Source organism: Aethalodelphis obliquidens, unplaced genomic scaffold, assembly GCF_003676395.1.
Source record: "Aethalodelphis obliquidens isolate GAN/ISIS:26980383/991018 unplaced genomic scaffold, ASM367639v1 scaffold18, whole genome shotgun sequence".
NCBI lineage: Eukaryota > Metazoa > Chordata > Mammalia > Artiodactyla > Delphinidae > Aethalodelphis > Aethalodelphis obliquidens.
Window position 1 is genome coordinate 6,067,114 of NW_020837962.1, and position 22,667 is coordinate 6,089,780.

Consider the following 22,667-nt stretch of genomic DNA (forward strand, 5'->3'; position numbering starts at 1 on the left):
TTTCTCATATAGGTTATTACAGAATATTGAGTAGAGTTCCCTGTGCTATACAGTAGGTCCTTGTTGGTTATCTATCTTCTACATAGTAGTGTGTTTATGTTTATCCCAAGCTCCTGATTTATCCCTCCCCCATATGTTTTCCCTTTGGTAACCATAAGTTTGTTTTCAATATCTGTAAGTCTGAAAACTATGGAACGTTTCATGAATTTGCGAGTTCTCCTTGTTCAGGGGCCATGTTAATCTTCTCCATGTCATTCCAATTTTACTGTATGTGCTGCTGAAGCGAGCACCTAACTGTGTTTTCTGGTTAAACATTATTTTCAAATTAATTTGACAAAGATAAAGTAGGGGTTATTGTTAAAACAAACAAAAATACCGAAGAGAATAAGTTCAAAAAAAGCAATCCCCTTGCAGTGACCAATCCCACCATAATGTGATAAGACCATTAACTGTTTGGTATATATTCTTCTTCTATACACGTTTGATCATTTGTACACAATATATGCTCTACAAAAATGAATGCATGGACAGGGTGTGTTTTCCAACAGTGAGTTCATGTGGTACGAACCCTTTTACTACCTGCCGTATTCAGTTAACATAGCTGGGAGATGAGATGAGAGCTGATGCCAGGACCACTATCATGTGCAAATGCAGAGGGCATCTTCATAGAGGACAGTGTGAATGGGTTGGAGAGGAAGCATCACAAGGAATGCCCAGGCCGTGAAGCTTCAGCACTGTGGACAGGGGCACAGCTCTCCCCTCCACCCCTGGCAGTAAGCATTTAGGTTTATGGTAGATGCAAAGATGACTTTGCCCTCAGGGTATTCACAGTCCTATGGGAGAGTCAGCTTTGCGGTTGAATAATAATTTAATACTGACATATCAAGATAAAACAGAAATAACAATTATCATTAACATTCACTGAGGACTTCCCTGGTGGAGCAGTGGTTAAGAATCTGCCTGCCAGTGCAGGGGACACGGGTTCGATCCCTGGTCCGGGAAGATCCCACGTGCCGCGGAGCAACTAAGCCCAAGAGCCACAACTACGGAGCCTGAGCTCTAGAACCCGTGAGCCACAACTAATAAGCCTGCGTGCCCGTGCTCCACAGCAAGAGAAGCCACCGCAATGAGAAGCCCGCGCACTGCAACAAAGAGTAGCCCCCACTCGCCGCAACTAGAAGAAGCCTGCGCGCAGCAGTGAAGACCCAAAACAGCCAAAATAAATAAAAATTTAAAAAAAATTCCTGTGCTAAGCACTTTGCTTGCATTATCTGAGTTAATCCTCATCACCACACTATGATGGAGATAATTATATGATCCTGTTTTACAGATGAAGATACTGACGCTCAAAGATGAACTGACGGGAGTGAAAGGTCATGACCTTACAAATGCACAGGGAAAACCTCTAGAAGTGGTGTTCGGGTGGCAAAAGCCTGTGGCTGGGTATGACTTTCAGCTAACTGGCCTTGGGGGGTAAAGCACATGCTAAGAGAGGGTGTGCCTTGCTGTTGGGCTGTTTATTTATTTACATCACAATAAGGAGGTGCTGCTAAATCTCGCTCACCTACTTACTGCACACGAGAACAGCAAACGCGTGTCTCCTGGCCTGCCAGCTGTGGTTGTAATGTTCCAGAGGGCCACGGCCACGTCTTGTATTGCCTTTGTGTCTGTGGAAGTGTCTAGAGCAGGACCTGCACTTGTTCAGAGGTGCCCCTAGGGCTTGCTGCTTTACTTCCCAGACAGGACTTCTGCTGGCTCCCTCCCGCCCCCTGCTGTCTGCTTTCCGTACTACAGCCAGCATCCTCTAACAAATGCGTATCTGACCCTCCTTGGATGCCCCTTTGAGGCAGCCCACCGCTCCTGGGGTGTGGTGAATGCTCCTCGACGCCCCACACCTGGCTTCCAGTCCCCTCTTTGTGCATGGACCCTGCTGACCACCCCAGCTCCCATTTTTGCTCTGATAACCTGCACTTTACAGCGTGGCCATGCCAAGCGGCTGTAGGCACCTCCTTCCTCCTCAGGTCAGCCTGTCTCCTGAGAGGGAGGCATGCTCCACAGGAAGCAGGGCTGCTCTCTGCAGCTCCTGGCAGGGCTCCTGCTCATCACACTGAGGACCTTTCGTCATCCTCACCATCCGCATCAATAGTGGTAGGACATTACTCTGCGGATGCCTTCCCAGAGCTACACATCACTCCCCAGGAGGCTCTGAAACACAGCTTTGCTTACTTTGTTGAATCAGTTCCCTGGAGGAACTGGGGGTGCCTCAGGACTCTGGAGACTCCAGTGTCCTATCCTTCCTTTCTCCTCCCCCTTGCAAAAGTGTCTCCCAGCCTGTCTCTACAGAGAAAGTCAATCCTTGGAGACCTCAGGCTATCGTCTAGGGCCTGCAGCATGGCTGTGAAGAGCTGAGCCCAAGTCCAAGGTGGAGAGAACCACAGCAAATAGCAGACCTATCCCTACCTAAGCAAGAAAACAAGCAGAACACAATTGGAACTATAGGCACCGTCTTAATCTGTCCGGGCTCTTGTAACAAAAATACCATAGACTGGGGGGCTTAGACAACAATCATTTATTTCTCACAGTACTGGAGGCTGGAAGTCCAAGGTCAAGATGTTAGCAGATCTGCTATCTCGTGAGGCCCTGCTTCCTGGTTTGCAGATGGCTGTCTTCTCACTGTGTCCTCACGTGGGCAGGAATAGTGAACACTCTGGGGTCTCTCTCTTTTTTTTAATATTTACTTATTTGGTGGCGCTGGGTCTTAGTTGCTGCAGGCGGGCTCCTTAGTTGCAGCTCACTGGTTCCTTAGTTGCAGCATGCAGGCTCCTTAGTCGTGGCATGCAAACTCTTAGTTGAGGCATGTGTGTGGGATCTAGTTCCCTGACCAGGGATCAAACCCAGGCCCCCTGCATTGGGAGCACAGAGCCTTAACCACTGCGCCAGCAGGGAAGTCCTCGGGCTTCTTTAATAAGGACACTAATCCTACTCGGTGAGGGCTCCACCCTCATGACCTAATCACCTCCCAAATGCCCCATCTCTAAATACCATCACATTGTGAGGGAGGATTTCAACATATTAATCTGAGAGGGTGGGGTGGTTGAACACAAACATTCAGTCCCTACCAGGCACCTTGGAGAATCTCTTGTCTCTTTGTGGAAGACAAAAGCCTGTTTCCTGTAGGGACTTGTTAAACTTTGTCATCAAAAAGCTATAGTTAGGGCTTCCCTGGTGGCGCGGTGGTTGGGAGTCTGCTTGCCGATGCAGGGGACACGGGTTTGTGCCCCGGTCCAGGAAGATCCCACATGCCGCGGAGCGGCTGGGCCCGTGAACCGTGGCCGCTGAGCCTGCACGTCCGGAGCCTGTGCTCTGCAACGGGAGAGGTCACAGCAGTGAGAGGCCTGCGTACCGAAAAAAAAAAAAGCTATAGTTAGATGTTCCACATCATCAGACATCAGGGAACTGCAACCCCAAAGCACAGTGAGATGCCACTTCACAGCCACTAGGATGGCTATAATAAAAAAATTTTAGGGAATTCCCTGGTGGTCCAGTGGTTAGGACTTGGGGTTTTTCACTGCCAAGGACACAAGTTCAAGCCTGGTTGGGGAGCTAAGATCCCACTAGCCATGTGGCATGGCCAAAAAGAAAAAAATAATTAATTAATCAATTGAAGAACAGAGGTTTTTTGTGTGTGTATCATTTCAACAAATACTTGGTTTTTTTAAAGTTATTAATGAGATATTTTATGCTCTTTTTTTTTTTTCATATCAAGTCTTGAAATCCTGTGAGCATTTTACGCTGTCAGCACATCACAAGTCGGGGACCCCACATATTTCATTATTTATTTGTTTGTTTGTTTTGATTTTTCTTTTTTTTTGGCTGGACTGTGCAGCACATGGGAGCTTAGGTCCCCAACCAGGGATCGAGCCCCACGCTCCCTGCAGTGGAAGCGTGGAGTCTTAACCACTGGACCAACCAGGGAAGTCACACACACACATTTTATTTTATTTATTTATTTTTTTGCGGTACGTGGGCCTCTCACTGTTGTGGCCTCTCCCGTTGCGGAGCACAGGCTCCGGACACGCAGGCTCAGTGGCCATGAATCACGGGCCCAGACACTCCGCGGCATGTGGGATCTTCCCAGACCGGGGCACGAATCCGTGTCCCCTGCATGGGCAGGCGGACTCTCAACCACTGCGCCACCAGGGAAGCCCCTCAAAGGATTTTTAAAAATTTATTTATTTTATTTTTGGCTGCATTGGGTCTCTGTTGCTGCACGTGGGCTTTCTCTAGTTGCGGTGAGCGGGGGTTACTCTTTGTTGCGGTGCATGGGCTTCTCATTGCGGTGGCTTCTCTTGTTGCAGAGCATGGGCTCTAGGCACGCGGGCTTCAGTAGTCGTGGCACATGGGCTCAGTAGTTGTGGCTCGCGGGCTCAGTAGCTGTGGCACACGGGCTTAGTTGCTCCGCGGCACGTGGGATCTTCCTGGACCAGGGAGCAAAACCGTGTCCCCTGCATCGGCAGGCGGACCCTCAACCACTGCGCCACCAGGGAAGCCCCCACACACACATTTTAAAGCCCTATATTAACCACATGTGGCTGACCGCTCCCATATTAGTTCTCAACAGGAAGTTACCCCCCTCCCAGGGAAACATCTGGGAAATTTAAGGAGCTCTTCTTGTTTCCACAGTTATTGGGGAGCTCCTGGAATTGAGTGGGCAACAGCCAGACATGCTAACTCTCCTGCAATGCATGGGACAGTGCTGTCAAATGAAGAATTGTCCCGTGTCCCCGCTGTGACTTTTGAATCTTCCACTGAACATTCACAAAGGTGGTAAAACAAACAAACAAACAAAAAACTTGTAGGCTCTGAACCTACCTCTCTGTTTTATGTATAATCACAAAGGGTCTTTTGTACTATTTTGTTATACCCAGAATATTCCAAGAAGTTAGCTACCCTGTAAATCCTAGGAAGACCATGATTTGCTTGGTTCGGAATTTTACCAAGAGTCATGTACCATCTGGGAAATTCACATCCTCAAATGTGATATCCGTGTGGCTGCACAGCGCAACCCTATCAATTTGCATTTTTAGCATCTGCCTGCGAAAGTCTCCCAGAGTACTTGTGCCTAAGCATTTACTTATAGAAATGGATGTTATTTTATTATAATATTTTTCCTTTTTTATATATATATATTTTTCCTTTTTAAAATACAGTTGGAGAGGGGGGAACTTCCCTGGTGGGTCAGTGGTTAAGACTCCGAGCTTCCACTGCAAGTGGTACAGGTTCAAACCCTTGTTGGGGAACTAATATCCTGCATGCCACACAGTGCAGCCAAAAAAAAAAAAAACACAGGAAGAAGAATAAAATAAAATACAGTTGGGGCATGGTATTCATTTTTGTAAATTATGTGTGGAAAGAGGCTACATTGTCCATGAATTTTCTTTCAGTAAAGTGAGGTCATGAAATTTTTGTATTAAAAGGGAGCTTTGGGTGTAATGGTTTGTCTGCAGGACCCAGGCCCTGACCCAGCCCAGCTCTCATGTTGCTTTGAGGGACTGAACTGTCTTTTCACCACCTGGCGTTTCTAGGGCATCTCCTGATGACACACTTTGATTGTGTGTCCCAAACCCTAAAGGATCTGGGAAAAGTAGCCAGAACCAGGTCAAGAAGGGCCTTAACTGCCATCCTAAGGGCTTTGAACTTAATCCTAAAGGCAAAGGAAGCCAGCGAACGGTGGCTATTTGTTCTGTGTTTTATTGCAAAACTTCCACGCCCAAAGTAGCTCTTCAATTTTTCCCACATATTTAATAAAGCCTTCATGTTGAAATCATTTTAGAGTTCCAAGAATTTGCAGACGTGGTATAGAGAGCTCTCATCCACCTTTCACCCAGCTTCCCCTAGTGACAACATTTTACATAAACAAATAGAGCCCATTATCAAAACCAGGAAATTAACATTGGTATAGTGCTATTCACTAAACTCCAAGCCCCATTCACTTTCACCAGTTTTTACAGGCACTGGGTGTGAATGTGTGTGAGTGTGTAATACTATGAAATTTTATTACATGTGTCTAGATTCGTGTAACCACCACCACAACAGGATACAAAACGGTCCCAACACTACAGTGTGTGTTTAACAACCGTGTACTTTACTAATGTGAAGGTAATTTTGCATTATTTGGTAAGTATTCACAGTGGATCATTGTATAGTTTATACAAACAAGGAAGGGGAAAAAATGACAGGACACTTCCCTTTTTATTTCCTTTTGACCATGAAATTGATCAATGTAGTTTTTAGGGTTAGAAGTATTGTTTCCACATTCTAAGTAGCTAACGTTCCATAACTGCTCAGTCATATAACGGTGTTTCATCAACGTTTTTTATCTTTGTCAAAGGACCTCAAACTAGAAACCAAAACACGTGGGATGGCATGACATATCCTCTTTGCTGTATCTTTTTTTAAAGGAATCTTAAGAATAATTTGTGAAATAATTTTGATAATGATTCAGTATCTAGACAGTGAATCTCAATCTTGACTGCAAATTAGAAACACAAGACTAAAAATATTCTTACGGACACAGAGAACAGACTGGTGGTTGCCGAGGGGGATGGTGTTGGGGGAGGGTTGGAGTGGGAGGTTGGGGTTAACAGATGGAAGCTTTTATATACAGAATGGATAAACAACAAGGTCCTGCTGTAGAGCACAGAGAAGTATATTCAACTTCCTATGATAAACCATAATGGAAAGGATATTTTTAAAAAAGAATATATATATATATATAAAACTGAATGAATCAATTTGCTGTATAGGGACTTCCCTGGTGGCGCAGAGGTTAAAAATCTGCCTTCCAACGCAGGGGACACGGGTTCGAGCCCTGGTCCGGGAAGATCCCACGTGCCGCGGGGCAACTAAGCCCGTGTGCCACAACTACTGAGCTTGTGCTCTAGAGCCCGTGAGCCACAACTACTGAGCCTGCGTGCCACAACTACTGAAACCCACGCGCCTAGAGCCCGTGCTCCACAACGAGAAAAGCCACCGCAATGAGAAGCCTGCGCACCGCAACAAAGAGTAGCTCCTGGTCGCCGCAACTAGAGAAAGCCTGTGCTCAGCAACAAAGACCCAACGCAGCCAAATATAAATAAATAAATTATATTTTAAAAATTTGCTGTATAGCAGTAATTAACACAACATTGTAAATCAACTATACTTCAATTTAAAAAGTAATTAAAAAAAAAAAAGACGAGGTGACTTCGCTGGTGGTGCAGTGGTTGAGAGTCCGCCTGCCAATGCAGGGAACACAGGTTCGTGCCCCGGTCCGGGAAGATCCCACATGCCGCGGAGCGGCTGGGCCCGTGAGCCATGGCCGCTGAGCCTGCGCATCCGGAGCCTGTGCTCCGCAACAGGAGAGGCCACAACAGTGAGAGGCCCGCGTACCGCAAAAAAAAAAAAAAAAAAAAAAAAGACGAGGGGAATTCCCTGGTGGTCCAGTGGTTAGGACTCTGCGCTTTCACCACCGAGGACCTGGGTTCAGTTCCTGGTCCGGAAGCTAATTTCCACAAGCCATGGAATGTGGCCAAAAAATATATAAAAAAATTAAAAATTCCTACATCCAGGCTCTAATTTAGACCAATCAAATCAGAATCTATTAGGATAGGGTACAGGCATCAGTAATTTTTTAAAACTTTTAATTTTGAGATTATTTTAGATTTATAGAAAAGTTGTAAAAATAGCCCAAAGAGTTCCTATATACCCCCTTATAATCATAGGGCAATAGGATTATTTGTTATGTAGCCATAAACAACTAATATATGTGTCTACCTCACAGTTTTGTAAAGATTAAATTTAATAACGTATGTAAGGGCTTATATAGTACCTTATATAAGTGCTTGTTAATGTATGTAAAAAAAATGATACACACACATGCACAGAGATTACAGACTGATAGAGATCCCTGGGACAGCAGCAGAGGAATAGGGGTCATCAGAATGTCTTGAGGAGAGAAAAGTACAGTGGCTATTGCTCAACGTCTAGAGAGATTGCTCAGGAAACTTAAGGAAAGAGGATTGCAAAGCGGTGGCCTGAAATCAGGATTTAGCCTAGGAAAGTGGGCTGGAAAAAAATGCTCTATAAAAAAAAATCAAGTTACTATATAAAACTCAAAAAATTGTTTTAACATCAAATTCCACACTTCCAGTTTCTCTTGAAAATTCCTAAGCTATGGCAACACTGTGCCTACACTTACCCTGGCAACAAGCAACTGGAATTCAGCAGTAGCTGCCCCTTTAAAAAGGGAAGGGTTGGGATTCCAGTTTGCCACAGTCTCTACTCCTCCCTATTGCCCTCCAGTGCTGAGGATGAAATCCAAACACACTTATCATTTGACCATTTGAGTTACTGTTTTTCTTCCAGCAGAGCCACATTTCTCAGTACCCACTTCTCTATCAAAAATGGGAAAGTTAGAGAGAAGACTTTTTGGCATTTGAAAAAATAAACCTAAGTACTGTATCATGCAAAGAAAGATTACTCAACTCTCCCTGGCATTTAGTTGCATGAACTTACCCTTTTGAACTTTAGATTCTTGCTAGCACTTGTCAGAAACTGACAAGCCGAGGAGGGAGGGGGTAGGGTGTGGTGGGCGGGGGGTGGAGAACACAGGAGATTCTAGGACTCAGATTGCATCATTGCTATAATTGTAAATGTTAGGGAATGAAAGAGAGCTCTGGGAGGCTCTGAAAAACAGGAGATGGACAAACTGCTGTTTTCTTCAAATCCCCAAACAGCCAGCATTCTTGGCATGCACTGAATTGTATGAGACTAGAGAAGGAATTTCTCAGCAATGTGCATTAAAATCTAACTGCAGATTTGATTCAGTGCATTTCCTCCTCACCAATAAGAAGTTGTTGTGTTAATACTCCTAAGAATTATTGGATTGAAAGGTATATTTTTAAAGATATGAGGAAAGAACGAATAAGAAGGATGAGGTTAATCATTTATCTGATCACCTAACGTGCCATGAGTTTTTACATACTCTGAGTTTTCTCCCCACGTCTTTCCCTTCCTTTTCCCCGAATTCATACTGAAGCCAGCCTAGTACTCATTGCCTCAGGGGAGAGACGTAGCAGGGGATAAAGTATTGGGTGGGCCAAAAAGTGCCTTTGGTTTTTTTGGGGTTTTTTTTTGGCGGTACGCAGGCCTCTCACTGCTGTGGCCTCTCCTGTTGCGGAGCACAGGCTCCAGACGCACAGGCTCAGCGGCCATGGCTCACGAGCCCAACCGCTCCGCGGCATGTGGGATCTTCCCGGACCAGGGCACGAACCCGTGTCCCCTGCATTGGCAGGCGAACTCTCAACCACTGTGTCACCAGGGAAGCCCCACAAACCACTTTTGACATGTTAGATCAGTCACGGCACCTTCTCCATACACGGCACAAATCTTTTTGTGCATTTCAGTCCCCTGCATTGGGAGCTCGGAGTCTCACCGACTGGACCACCAGGGAAGTCCCTAGGAGCCTTTTGGATACAAATGAGTGAAACCCGTCTGAAACGGGCTTAAGCTAATAGGGAAGCGATTGATTCACATCATTGGAAAGTCCAGGCGGAGATGTCAGGTCGGCTGGATCCAGCACCCATGTGAGACTTGGTGCCTTTCCTCTCCCGTCTCTTCCCTCTTCTCCTGTCTCATTTTGTGTTCCTTCTCATCTCTTTTCTAGCTACAGTTACCCTCCTCCTCCTCTCCATCTCTCTCACCATCCTCCCTCCCCCCCATCACCTCCTCTACCCACTAGAAACCAAGAGCACACACACACACACGTACACACACACAGCACTTGTGACAACCCAAAATGTATCTAAACATTGCCAAAATGTGTGTATAACCCCTCTCCTGACTCATTTGAGAACCACTGGCCTAAAGGAAGAAACCTGTAGCTGTGAGATAATTACAGGCTGGAGCAGTGGGGAAAGGGAGTCGGTGTGTCCTGAATCTAGTTTTTTCTGAAGATAAGATTCCCATTGCCATGTCTTTAGGTGATTTGGGGAGAGCCTGCATGAAATCCCCTCTTATCAGTCCCTGAAGCTTTCTGCGTCTATGTCATTGTTTGTTTATGTTTTAACGCTGTGAGAATAAAAGAGATATTTATTTGAAAATGTAAAGCATGGAACAGAACTGACAAGTTTATTTTAAGGTCAAGCAAACCAGTCATGAGCGCAGGGTTTGATTGCCACCTCTGCATCAAATTAGTGGCCTTCAAAGATGCATTAAATTGTCGCTTTGATCTAATAATTGCCTTTTGCTATGGTGATGCCTCCCAGCTGGAACCAAAAGCCACTGTTAACTCCTCCAACTTAAAGAAAAATGTGATTTTCTCAGAAATGAGGTTTAGGAGATGACGACTCACCCAGACTTGACCTTTTTCTTCCCAGATCTGGGCTGAGAATGACATCTGGCTTCCCTTCTGAACTTAGTTCCTTTTATCTGACAGCAAAAAGCTTACACTCTGTGTTTGCCTTTTCACCCCAGATTCCTGGAAACAGCTAAACTTAAGTACAGTACAATGACTATCAAGTTCATTGACTGCTTCCTCCCTGGTTCCTGATGCAATTAGCCTGTCTTCCTTTTAAGTGCTTAGAGGTGAGTCTTTCTTCTTTATTTTAACATTTTTACTTGCTCTGGGTCATAATATTTCAGGAAGGAATCTCTGTAGATCCCATTGGGGAAATGAATAAGTAAATACATGAATTGTTGGATTTTAAGCTGAATCATATGAAATTCACGTTTTGTGGCTCAAAAATAGCTGAATATCCACAACTTCATATCCTACAATCTAGTATTTATGGGACCCTGGAAAAGTCACAGAAGGAACAATGCACCCAGATTCGGGACACAGATGGTCAGGAGTGTCATTAGGTTACAAATGGTCCCAAAGGGGCTTCCCTGCTGGCACAGTGGTTAAGAATCTGCCTGCCAATGCAGGGGACACGGGTGCGAGCCCTGGCCCAGGAAGATCCCACATGCCGTGGAGCAACTAAGCCCGCGTGCCACAACTACTAAGCCCACGTGCCACAACTACTGAGCCCACGTGCCACAACTACTGAAGCGGGCGCTCCTAGAGCTCGTGCTCCGAAACAAGAGAAGCCACTGCAATGAGAAGCCCGCGCACCGCAACAAAGAGTAGCCCCCGCTCGCCGCAACCAGAGAAAGCTCGCGCACAGCAATGAAGACCCAACGCAGCCAAAAATAAAAATAAATTAATTTAAAAAAGAAAAAATAAATGGTCCCCAAACCCCAGCAACCCCTGGGAGGTCATGTGATGATATAGACCCACAGCTACCTATAGCAGCCAATGCAGGTGTGTTTTACTTTCTTCCTTACAGCATGTAGTTATCAGTGGTTGCTTGGAAATTGGAAGTAACGGGGAGAGAGGAAAGAGTAGGAGGAACACAGAGGGATCCCAGGAAACTTTTGGGGGTGATGGGTATGTTCACTACCTTGATTGTGGTGACGGTTTTACAGGTATATATACATATATGTGTCAAAACTCAAAATCAAAATGTACACTTAAAATATGTGCCATTTATTGTATGTCAATCGTCCTTCAAAAAGTTTATAACATTCTGCACTGTTTCAAAGATTGTGTATCATTTTTAAAGTATTGTGAAATGATGTTGTCACACCCATCAGGATGGCTGCCATCAAAAGAACAGAAAGTAACTGCTGGCGGGGATGTGGGGAAGTTGGAACCCTTGTGCACTGCTGATGGGAATGGAAAATAGTGCAGCCACCATGGAAAATAGTATGGAGGTTCCTCAAAAAATTAAAAATAGAATTACCGTGAGATCCAGCAATCTCACTTCTGGGCATATATCCAAAAGAATTCAAAGCAGGATCTCGAAGGGATATTTGCACACTTATGTTCATTGCCATATTATTCACAGTAGCCAAGAAATGGAAGCAACACACATGTCCACTGACAAATGAGTGGATAAGGAAAATGTGGTACGTGCACACAATGCAATATCATGCAGCCTTAAAGAAGGAGATACTGTCACATGTTACAATATGGATGAACCTTGAAGACATTATATTAAGTTAAATAAGGAGTCACAAAAGGACAAGTACTGTATTCAGTCAGATGAAGTATCTAAAGTAGTCAAAATCCTAGAAACAGGAAACAGAAAGGTGGTTACCAAGAGCTTGAGGGAGGGGGATTAGCGTTTAATGGGTACAGAGTTTCAGTGTTGCAAGGGGAAAAATTGTAGAGACCTATTGTCCAACAATGTGAATACACCATTCAAGTGTATATTTAAAAATAGTTAAGATGGGGCTTCCCTGGTGGTGCAGTGGTTGAAAGTCCGCCTGCTGATGCAGGGGACGCGGGTTCGTGCCCCGGTCCGGGATGATCCTACATGCCGCGGAGTGGCTGGGCCCGTGAGCCATGGCCGCTGAGCCTGCGCGTCCGGAGCCTGTGCTCCGCAACGGGAGAGTCCACAACAGTGAGAGGCCTGCGTAACACACACACACACACACACAAAAAGTTAAAATGGTAAATTTAATATTGTGTGTTTTTACCACAATAAGAAAATGATTTTTTAATAACCTCAAACTGGAAACAACCCAAATGTTCATCATCAGGAGAATGGATAAATAAATTGTGGCACACCCATACAAAGGAATACTACTCAGTAATAAAAATGAATGAGCTACTGAGACACGCGACAGCTTGGCTGAATCTCAAAATTATTATGCTGAATGAAAGCAGCCAGACCACCCAAAGATCGAGCACATGATTCCTCTTACAGAAAACTTTTTAAAAAATGCAGATGAATCTACAGTGACAGATAGCAGATCAGTGGTCACCCGGAGATGGGGGGGCAAAGCAGAAGAAGAGAAAGGGAGGGAGGGAGGGTTACAAAAGCCACCAGGAAACATTTGGGGGTGATGGAGAGGTTCACTGTCTTGATGGCCGTGATGGTGTTACAGGTGTATATGTACATCAAACTCATCAAAATGGACACTTAAAATATGTTGCATTTATTATATGTCAATTAGCCTTCAAAAAAGCTATAGTGAGACAACTACCACTTTTTCAATGCTCATGAAGCACTGTTCTCATTGCTTTATACACGCTATCTTGATTACCTCCTACCGCAGCTCCACTTTACAGATAGAAAGACTGAGGCCCAGGAAACTGAAGGGACTGCCCACGCCCACGCAGCTGATAATAGGTCTGTCTGGCCTCCAAGTTCATTCTCTTTCTACTCTCATCCCCAAACAGTGTCCCTGCCATACATATTACAGGTAATCTTCATTATTGCTCACCATGAGCTAAATACTTCTCACACATTAATTTAAGCCTGAGCCTTAGAGAGTTTGGATTTGCCCAAGGACAGACAATGAGTAGAGTTGGGATTTGAACCCAGGGAATCTGAGGCCAGAATTACATGCCGAAGGCAGGTGCTCCCCACGGGACACCCTTACCAATTTCTCCTAGGAGCCCTTCTTGAATAAAATACTTGTCCACGAAACTGTCATGGCTTCTGCTTCTGGAGAATGGAACCTAAGACAGCATGAGGCTAAAAGGCTTTCTCCTGAGCATAAATATTCTAACCATCAAGAGGAGGGGGTATCCCTTTAGGGGTCAGAGTCACTGCTGTATCAACAGAAGCTAGAAACTGCATTGGGGGCCAGAGGATGCCCCAAGATGTGGAATCCTGGGGTGAGGCAGGAGGGGGAGTGCTGCAAAGCCACCACGGATCCTGAGAGGAGAGGCTTTGCCTAGTCCGTCTGATGCCATATTCTTGCCTAAGGGGCCAGCTCTGACCCTGATCAATTTGTCAGTTTCAAGTTGCCCCCCCAACTCAGTGTGGCTCAGCCATGGGGCAGGGAGGGGGCATCCCAATTACAAAGGAAGAGAGACCTATTCAATCATTCACTGACATTCACCAGGCTTCCCACTCCCGGGCACTGGAGGGGGCCGATGGTGAACAAATGCAGTCCCCTGGTCTCATGGAGCCAAGGAGAAAGCCCCAGAAATGAGCCATCTCAGCTGCACAGCGATTTGATGGAGGAAAGCACAGAGCGCTGTGAAAGTGAGATGAGGGGCATCTAACTCTTTGCTGCTCCAAGTGTGCTCCATGGACCAGCAACATCGGCATCACCTTGGCAGGTGATAGAAATGTAGAATCCCAAGTCCCACCCCAGACCTACAGAATCAGAATCTGCATTTTAAGAAAGGCCTACAGCGATTTGAACGCGCATTAAAGTTTGGGGAGTATTAATCTAACCGAATCAGTGGGGAGGCAGGCTGAGGTGTAGGTGGGGGTCAGAGAAGGCTGCCTGGAGGAGACAACACAGGAGCTGGACCAATGAGTACAAGTCAGCCAGGTGTGGCAGAGATTGGCTGGCTGTTCTCCAAATCCGCTTCTTCCTTTCGGGCTGGACCGCATTCCAGCTCCGGGCGGCCACGTGACCGGCTTCTGGCTGCTGGAACTTGAAGAGATGCCTTTGGCACCATTTGCAAGACTGGCCTACAGAAACCTCCAATGTCTGATCCCCTTGCTCTTTCCGTGTTCGCCAACCAAACAGAGAGGACATTGAGGAAACCAGAGCCGTGGGACAGACCGAGCCTGAGTCCCTGACTGATGGGCTGGCTCACTAGCCAGGAGCTCCCACAAATAAAGTTCTATTGTGTTAAGCCCCTGAGGTGTGGGGGTGATTTACAGCAGTTGGACTATCCCCATTAAGACAGCAGACAAAAGGGAGGGTGAGCTTTTGTTCATTTTTGTTTTATTTTTGGAAGGTGAACAGATGTAGGATCATGAGGGTGGCTGAGGCCATGCTAAGGAACAAGAATTTTCAGTGATTCATAAGTTTTTGGAGGGTTTGGAGTCAGAGACACCCTTAGTAGCCGATGAAAGCTATAGACCCTCTTTCTTCCCAAATACACACAAACAATTGAAGAGATTCTATTTCTGAGGCCTGTATGTGGAGACTCAAGTGGTCCGTGGGTTCCAGGTTAAGAAAACCTTCAGATGATGGGGAACCACTTTAAAAAAAGAAAGTCATTGGGAATTCCCTGGCAGTCCAGTGGTTAGGACTCTGCACTCTCACTGCCGAAGGCCCCAGTTCAATCCCTGGTCAGGGAAATAAAAGCCCACAAGCCATGACAGTGTGGCCAAAAAAAAAAAAAAGAAAAGTATTTCTGGTAGTCAACTAAGAGTTTTATTTCTTACTCATGAGAGTCCATCTTCAATTCTGTGTGAAAAACAACAATACAACAACAATGAGATACCACTACCCACCTATTAGAATGGCCAAAATCTAGAACACTGACAACACCAAATGCTGGCAAGGATGTGGAGCAACAGGAACTCTCATTCAGTGCTGGTGGGAATGCAAAATGCTACAGCCACTTTGGAAGACAGTTTGGTGGTTTCTTACAAAACTGAACATATTCTTACCATATGATCCAACAATCTCACTCCGTGGTGCTTACCCAAAAAACCTGAAAACTTAAGTCTACACAAACACCTGCACACAGATTTTTATTTTTATTAAAAAAAATGTTTTTTTGGCTGTGTTGAGTCTTCATTGCTGCACACAGGCTTTCTCTAGTTGCGGCGAGCGGGGACTACTCTTTGTTGCAGTGTGCGGGCCTCTCATTGCGGTGGCTTCTGTTCTTACAGAGCATGGGCTCTAGGCACATGGGCTTCAGTAGTTGTGGCACGTGGGCTCAGTATTTGTGGCTCGCGGACTCTAGAGCGCAGGCTCAGTGGTTGTGGCACACAGGCTTAGTTGCTCTGCGGCATGTGGGATCTTCCTGGGCCAGGACTCTAACCCGTGTCCCCTGCATTGGCAGGCGGATTCTTAACCACTTGCACAAAGATTTTTATAGCAGCTTTATTCATGAGTGCCAACACTTGGAAGCAACCAAGACGTCTGTCCTTCAATAGGTGACTGGATCAATAATATTCCAGACAATGAAATATTATTCAGCACTAAAAAGAAATGAGCTATCAAGCCATGAAAAACCATGGAGGAAAATAAATAAGCTGCAAGGATATATTGTTCAACACAGGGAATAGATCCAATAATTTATGTTCCTTTCTTTCTTTCTTTCTTTCTTTCTTTCTTTCTTTCTTTCTTACTAGTATGATAAGCTTCATTTTTTAATTTTTTTAACATCTTTATTGGAGTATAATTGCTTAACAATGGTGTGTTAGTTTCTGCTTTATAACAAGGTGAATCACCTATACATATACATATATCCCCATATCTCCTCCCTCTTGCATCTCCCTCCCACCCCTCTAGGTGGTCACAAAGCACTGAGCTGATCTCCCTGTGCTATGGGGGAGAGGGTGTGGAGAAAAGGGAACCCTCTTGCACTGTTGATGGGAATGTAAATTGATACAGCCACTGTGGAGAACAGTATGGAGGTTCCTTAAAACACTACAAATAGAACTACCATATGACCCAGCAATCCCACTACTGGGCATATACCCTGAGAAAGCCATAATTCAAAAAGAGTCATGTACCACAGTGTTCATTGCAGCTCTACAATAGCCAGGACATGGAAGCAACCTAAGTGTCCATCGACAAATGAATGGATAAAGAAGCTGTGACACATATATACAATGGAATATTACTCAGCCATAAAAAGAAACAAAATTTGAGTTATTTGTAGTGAGGTGGTTGGACCTAGAGTCTGTCATACAGAGTGAAGTAAGTCAGAAAGAGAAAAACAAGTACCGTATGCTAACACATATATATGGAATCTAAAAAAAAAAAAGTTTATTTTTAAAATATTTATTTATTTGCCCTGGGTGTTAGTTGTGGCTCTCAGGCTCCTTAGTTGCAGGACGTGGACTCCTTAGTTGTGGCATGCGAACTCTTAGTTGCGGCATGCATGTGAGATCTAGTTCCCTGACCAGGGATCGAATCCGGGTCCACTGTGCTGGGAGTGCGGAGGCTCATCCACTGACCCACCAGGGAAGTACCTATAATAAATTTAAGTGGAGTATAATCTATACAATTGGACTTCCCTGGTGGTGCAGTGGTTAAGAATCCACCTACCAATGCAGGGGACATGGGTTTGATCCCTGGTCCAGGAAGATCCCACATGCCAGGGAACAATTAAGCCCGAGCGTCACAACTACTGAGTCTGCACTCTAGAGCCCGCGAGCCACAACTACTGAAGCCTGTGCGCCCTAGAGCCCATGCAACAAGAGAAGCCACCGCAATGAGAAGCCCTCACACCGCAGCGAAGAGTAGCCCCCGCTCACCGCAACTAGAGAAAACCTGTGCACAGCAACGAAGACCCAACGCAGCCAAAAATAAATAAATAAATAAAAAATTTAAAAATCTATACAATTATTGAATCACTATGTTGTACCCCTGAAACATATAATATTGTAAATCAACTATACTTCAATTAAAAAATAATAAAAAGAAAAAAATTTTAAAGACATGGAGGAAACTTAAATGCATATTTTTAAAATTTTTATTTATTTATTTATTTGCAGTACGTGGGCCTCTCACTGCTGTGGCCTCTCCCGTTGTGGAGCACAGGCTCCGGACGCACAGGCTCAGCGGCCATGGCTCACGGGCCCAGCCACCCCGCGGTATGTGGGATCTTCCCGGACCGGGGTACGAACCCGTGTCCCCTGCATCGGCAGGCAGACTCTCAACCACTGCGCCACCAGGGAAGCCCTTAAAAGCCTATTATTAAGTGAAAGAAGGCTGTGAAAAGGCTACATACTGTATGGTTCCAACTATATGACATTCTGGAAAAGGCAAAACTATGAGGACCAAGAAGATGCGTGGTTGCCAGGGACTGGAGAGGCATGAGAAGGCAGAGCATAGAGGATGTTTAAGGCAGTGAAAATACTTTGTATGATAGTATAATTATGGATGCATGTCGAGAAACATTTGTCCAGACCCATAGAAAGGACAACAGTGAACCATAATGGGGACTTCCCTAGTGGTCCAGTGGGTAGGACTCCAAGCTCCCAATGCTGGGGCCTGGGTTCGATCCCTGGTTGGAGAACTAGATCCTACATGCATGCCACGACTAAGAGTCCGCATGCCACGACTAAGAGTCCACATGCCACAACTAAACATGCCACAGCAAAGATCCCTCGTGCTGCAACTGGGACCTGGCACAGCCTAAATAAGCAATAATTTTTTAAAAAAGAGTGAACTATAATGTAAAGGATGGACTTTGGGTGATGATAATGTGTTCTTGTCAGTTCAAATCTACCACTGGCAGGGGGTGGGGGGGTCTTGATAGTGGGAGAGGCCGTGCATATGCAACAGGACTCCACATATCCAGCAGGCCATGCATATGAACAGGGCGTATATGAGAAATCTACATACCTTCCCCTCAATTTTGCTGTGAACCTTTATTTTTTTCCTATGAACTTTAAATGGCTCTAAGACACAATAAAGTCTTTTATTTTTAATGAGAAAACAAGATTCCTTTTATAACCAACATGGCTGGGGCACATTTATTTGATAAGGCCATGGACATCTGTGTTTATTTAGCACTATCATTCTTTTATTTATTTTTTTTAAATAAATTTATTTATTTATTTTTGGCTGTGTTGGGTCTTCGTTTCTGTGCGAGCGCTTTCTCTAGTTGCGGCAAGCGGGGGCCACTCTTCATCGCGGTGCACGGGCCTCTCCCGTTGCGGAACACAGGCTCCAGATGCGCAGGCTCAGTAGCTGTGGCTCACGGGCCCAGTTGCTCCGCGGCATGTGGGATCTTCCCAGACCAGGGCTCGAACCTGTGTCCCCTGCACTGGCAGGCAGATTCTCAACCACTGCACCACCAGGGAAGCCCTCATTCTTTTATTTTTTAAATTAATTTTTATTGGAGTAGAGTTGATTTACAATGTTCTGTTAGTTTCTGCTGTACAGCAAGGTGAATCCGTTATACATATACACATACCCACTCTTTTTTAGATTCTTTTCCCATATAGGTCATTACAGAGTATTGAGTAGAGTTCCCTGTGCTATACAGTAGGTCCTTACTAGTTATCTATTTTATATATAATAGTGTGTATATATCAATCCCAATCTCCCAATTTATCCCTCCCCCCACCATCATTATTTTAAAAGAGATGTCTGACTGGGATCCGTTCTTCTGAGTTGTCTCTGTTATTTACCTGGTAGTGCAAGGACAGGAGAGTGTGTGTTTTCGGCACCAGCTGGGATCCAGCTCCCAAATCTCTGCTGAGCTGCTAAGCAGCTGTTTTCTCGCCGTGGCCACTAGAGGGGGCAAGAACCCCGAGCAGCTGCTGAACCTTGGCACAATTCAGGCAACTGGGGTCAGGGCTGTGTCTAGTGATTCAGCACTGAAGGCCCTCCCTGCCCCCAACGGGCACGAACTGCAGGCTCTCCAAAGCCCTAGGGCTGCAGGTAACCTCCCCCCCTACCCCGCCGTTAGCGTCAGAGGTTCTGTTGGGGTCCGATCCAGCCATGCTGATGGCAGTCTGGGGTGGTAGTGCCTGGAGACCCAGAGGAGCATCCTCAGGGGTCTTTGCTCTCCCTCCCTCAGTTCTGCATTCCTGAGACTTGACCCCACGAAGCAGCCACAGGGCAGCTTGAAACCCTCTCAGCCCCTCTCCAGTCTGGCCGTGTCTGAGTGCACACAGGTACATTACAGGCTAGAATAACCCTGTAATGGATCAGGCTGCGCTTCCTGTACAAGTCTTGGTTTTCATTTACTGTAAGTAATACTGCTTCTCCGATGATACTTGAGAGAAAGAGGAGGAAAAGGGCAGGAGCGTAGCCATGAGTTTGCTTCAACCAACATGGCGGCCTCCAATGGCGGCCACAGCAGCAACAGGGACCAACCCAGGCCTCTTAGTAAAATCTAAGGAGCCTTGAGGACAGGTGGCACTGGGAAGTGCAGAGGGTCTGGGGCTCCGGAGTCAGTTTCTTTTTTTTTTTTTTTGCGGTACGCGGGCCCCTCACTGTTGCGGCCTCTCCCGTTGCGGAGCACAGGCTCCGGACGCGCAGGCTCAGCGACCACGGCTTGCGGGCCTAGCCGCTCTGCGGCATGTGGGATCTTCCCAGAACGGGGCACGAACCCGTGTCCCCTGCATCGGCAGGCAGACTCGCAACCACTGCGCCACTGTAGTCTTTTTCAACAGAAGAAAGTCCCACAAAAGTTATAATGTGACCCTGACCATGCCTGGCACAGAGTAAGCCTCAATAAATGTGAGGTGTTTTTATCATCCTCATGATCGTTGCTATTATTGGCAAGAATGGGCATGATCATCAGACCAGTTTAGCCAGGTGGAAGGGTAAATACGGCCAAAGTAATATTATGGACCAACAGTGGTGAGTGCTGAGTGGTGAGTTTACACACCCTGCTTTGTCCTGATGACAATCATTGTGATCCACCCAACATCCCTATCAGGTGGGTATTATTATCCCCATTCTACAGACGAGGAAATGGAGGCCAGAGCAGTTAAGTCATTTGCCTAGGATCACACAGCTGGTTAGACGGGAGGCAGGATTTGAGTCCAGGTCTGTGGGATGCCACAGCCATATCCTCTGTGTACTAATCAGAAAAGAGAGAAATCCTCCAATGACAGTCATTGGAATTTGGATTGGATCAAACAGCTAACAACACTGGGAGGCTTTTAGAAAGGAGCTAATGGCATTTAGGGAGCTGGATTTGGCAGCAGTGCTTGAGGTCTAGGTGGGTTGTCATATTAATTCCAGGGAACATTTGAAGAGGTGTCTGATACTGTTAAGGACCCTAGCTAGCCACCCAAGGGATTCATTCTCTCTGGAAACAGTCCACCTGGGTCATACACTGGTTTAGTATTAAAAGGAAGTTAGAGGCACTGCCAGCCCAACCACCCGCCCAGTGATGATCTGCTAGAAAACGATCTCTTTTAATACCTTGACTTTGTGGTGGGAAAAATGCTACAAACCCCACTCATTACCTGCAGGATGGCTTTGTTCAAAATGATCTGGCTCTAACAAACATTGATCTATTAAACAAACATTTATTACGTGCCTAGTTTGTGCCGGGTAGTCCATCAGATAGCGGGACGCAGAACTGAAAAGATTTACAGGGACTTCCCTGGTGGTCCAGTGGTTAAGACCACGTTCCCAAGGCAGGGGGCCCAGGTTCGATCCCTGGTCAGGGAACTAGATCCCGCATGCCACAACAAAGATCCTACATTCAGCAACTAAGACCAGTGCAGCCAAATAAATAAATAACTATTTAAAAAAAGAAGAAGATACCAAGGCCCATCCTAAAAAAAAAAAAAAAAAAGACTTACAAGTCTCTGTCCTCTCAGAGTTTATATTCAAAGAAGGGAGTGTGTCCCAAAGGAAACAGATAAGCAACTAAAATAATAACAGATTATGACCAGTGGTTCTGGGAAATAAAGAGGAGGCTGCTTATTGGAGATGGAACAGAGGTGACCGGTTGTCCTCCCATATCTCTTCTTTCTTTTAAAGTCATAGATCCCCCAGTTTGTAGCTGGGCACATGGCCATGCAGCACTTCCCAGGCTCCCTTGCAGCAGGCTTGGCAATGTGACTGAGTCCTGGCCAATGGGATGGAAGCTGAAGTGATGTGTGCACCTTACAGGAAGTGTCCCAAAAGAGGGGGTGGATGGGAAAATGCTGGAATACCTGTCTTAACCATATAATGAAAGTCAGGCACTGCACAGCAACAAGGTAGAAGGAGCCTGGGTTCCAGACACCATGAAGCTCCATCCCTACCCAGTATTGCCCACTTTCAGACTTTTAGGTGACAGAGAAATAAATACCTGTGGTTAGAACCCAGCTAAAGGTAGAGGGCTTACTCTGGGTAGGGTGGTTCAGGAAGGCTTCCTGGATGAGGGGGCATTAAATGGATGCCATCCATTAGAAACATAATGCAAACCATATATGTGATTTCTAATTTCCTAGTAACCACATTTTCAAAGTAAGAAGATACAGGTGAAAATTAAAAATTACTGAGGGCTTCCCTGGTGGTGCAGTGGTTAAGAATCCACCTGCCAATGCAGGGGACACGGGTTCAACCCTGGTCCGGGAAGATCCCACATGCCACGGAGCAACAAAGCCCATGCCTCACAACTACTGAGCCTGCGCTCTAGAGCCCGTGAGCCACAACTACTGAAGCCCACATGCCTAGAGCCCGTGCTCCACAACAAGAGAAGCCATTGCAATGAGAAGCCCGCACACCGCAATGAAGAGTAGCCCCTGCTCACCCGCAACTAGAGAAGGCACGCGTGCAGCAACGAAGATGCAATGCAGCCAAAAATATATAAATAAATAAAGTTATAAAAAAAATTATTGATCAGATATTTTGCTTTTTTTTTTTCTAAATGCTAAGTCGTAAAAATCCAGTGTGCATTTGACGCTTATGGGACATCTCAATTTGGACTAGCCCCATTTCAAGTGCTTACTAGCCATGTGCGACTGGCTGCTTCTGTGTTGGACAGCCCAGCTCTGGAGAAATGAAAGAGCCAAGGAGAAAGCCTGCAAAGGGCATTTTATGCTCAGGAAACCAGGCTGAGTACAAGAGACCAGGGTGGGGAAGATCGGATCTGAGAAGTGTAAGTCCTCACTTGATAGAATCTTCAGCAAACACAAGATTGGCCCAGTAGGGGGCTGGCACGCTTTAACTAATATCTTTTTTTT

At 45.7% G+C, this 22,667-nt stretch overlaps 1 non-coding gene across 1 annotated transcript; it reads right to left on the reverse strand.

Moving 5' to 3' along the window:
- Positions 1-183: 183 nt before the first annotated feature.
- On the reverse strand, positions 184-290 carry LOC113626644 (U6 spliceosomal RNA). The gene has a single exon (XR_003435200.1). It is a non-coding gene; the product is annotated as a U6 spliceosomal RNA (small nuclear RNA).
- Between the last annotated feature and the right edge of the window lie 22,377 nt (positions 291-22,667).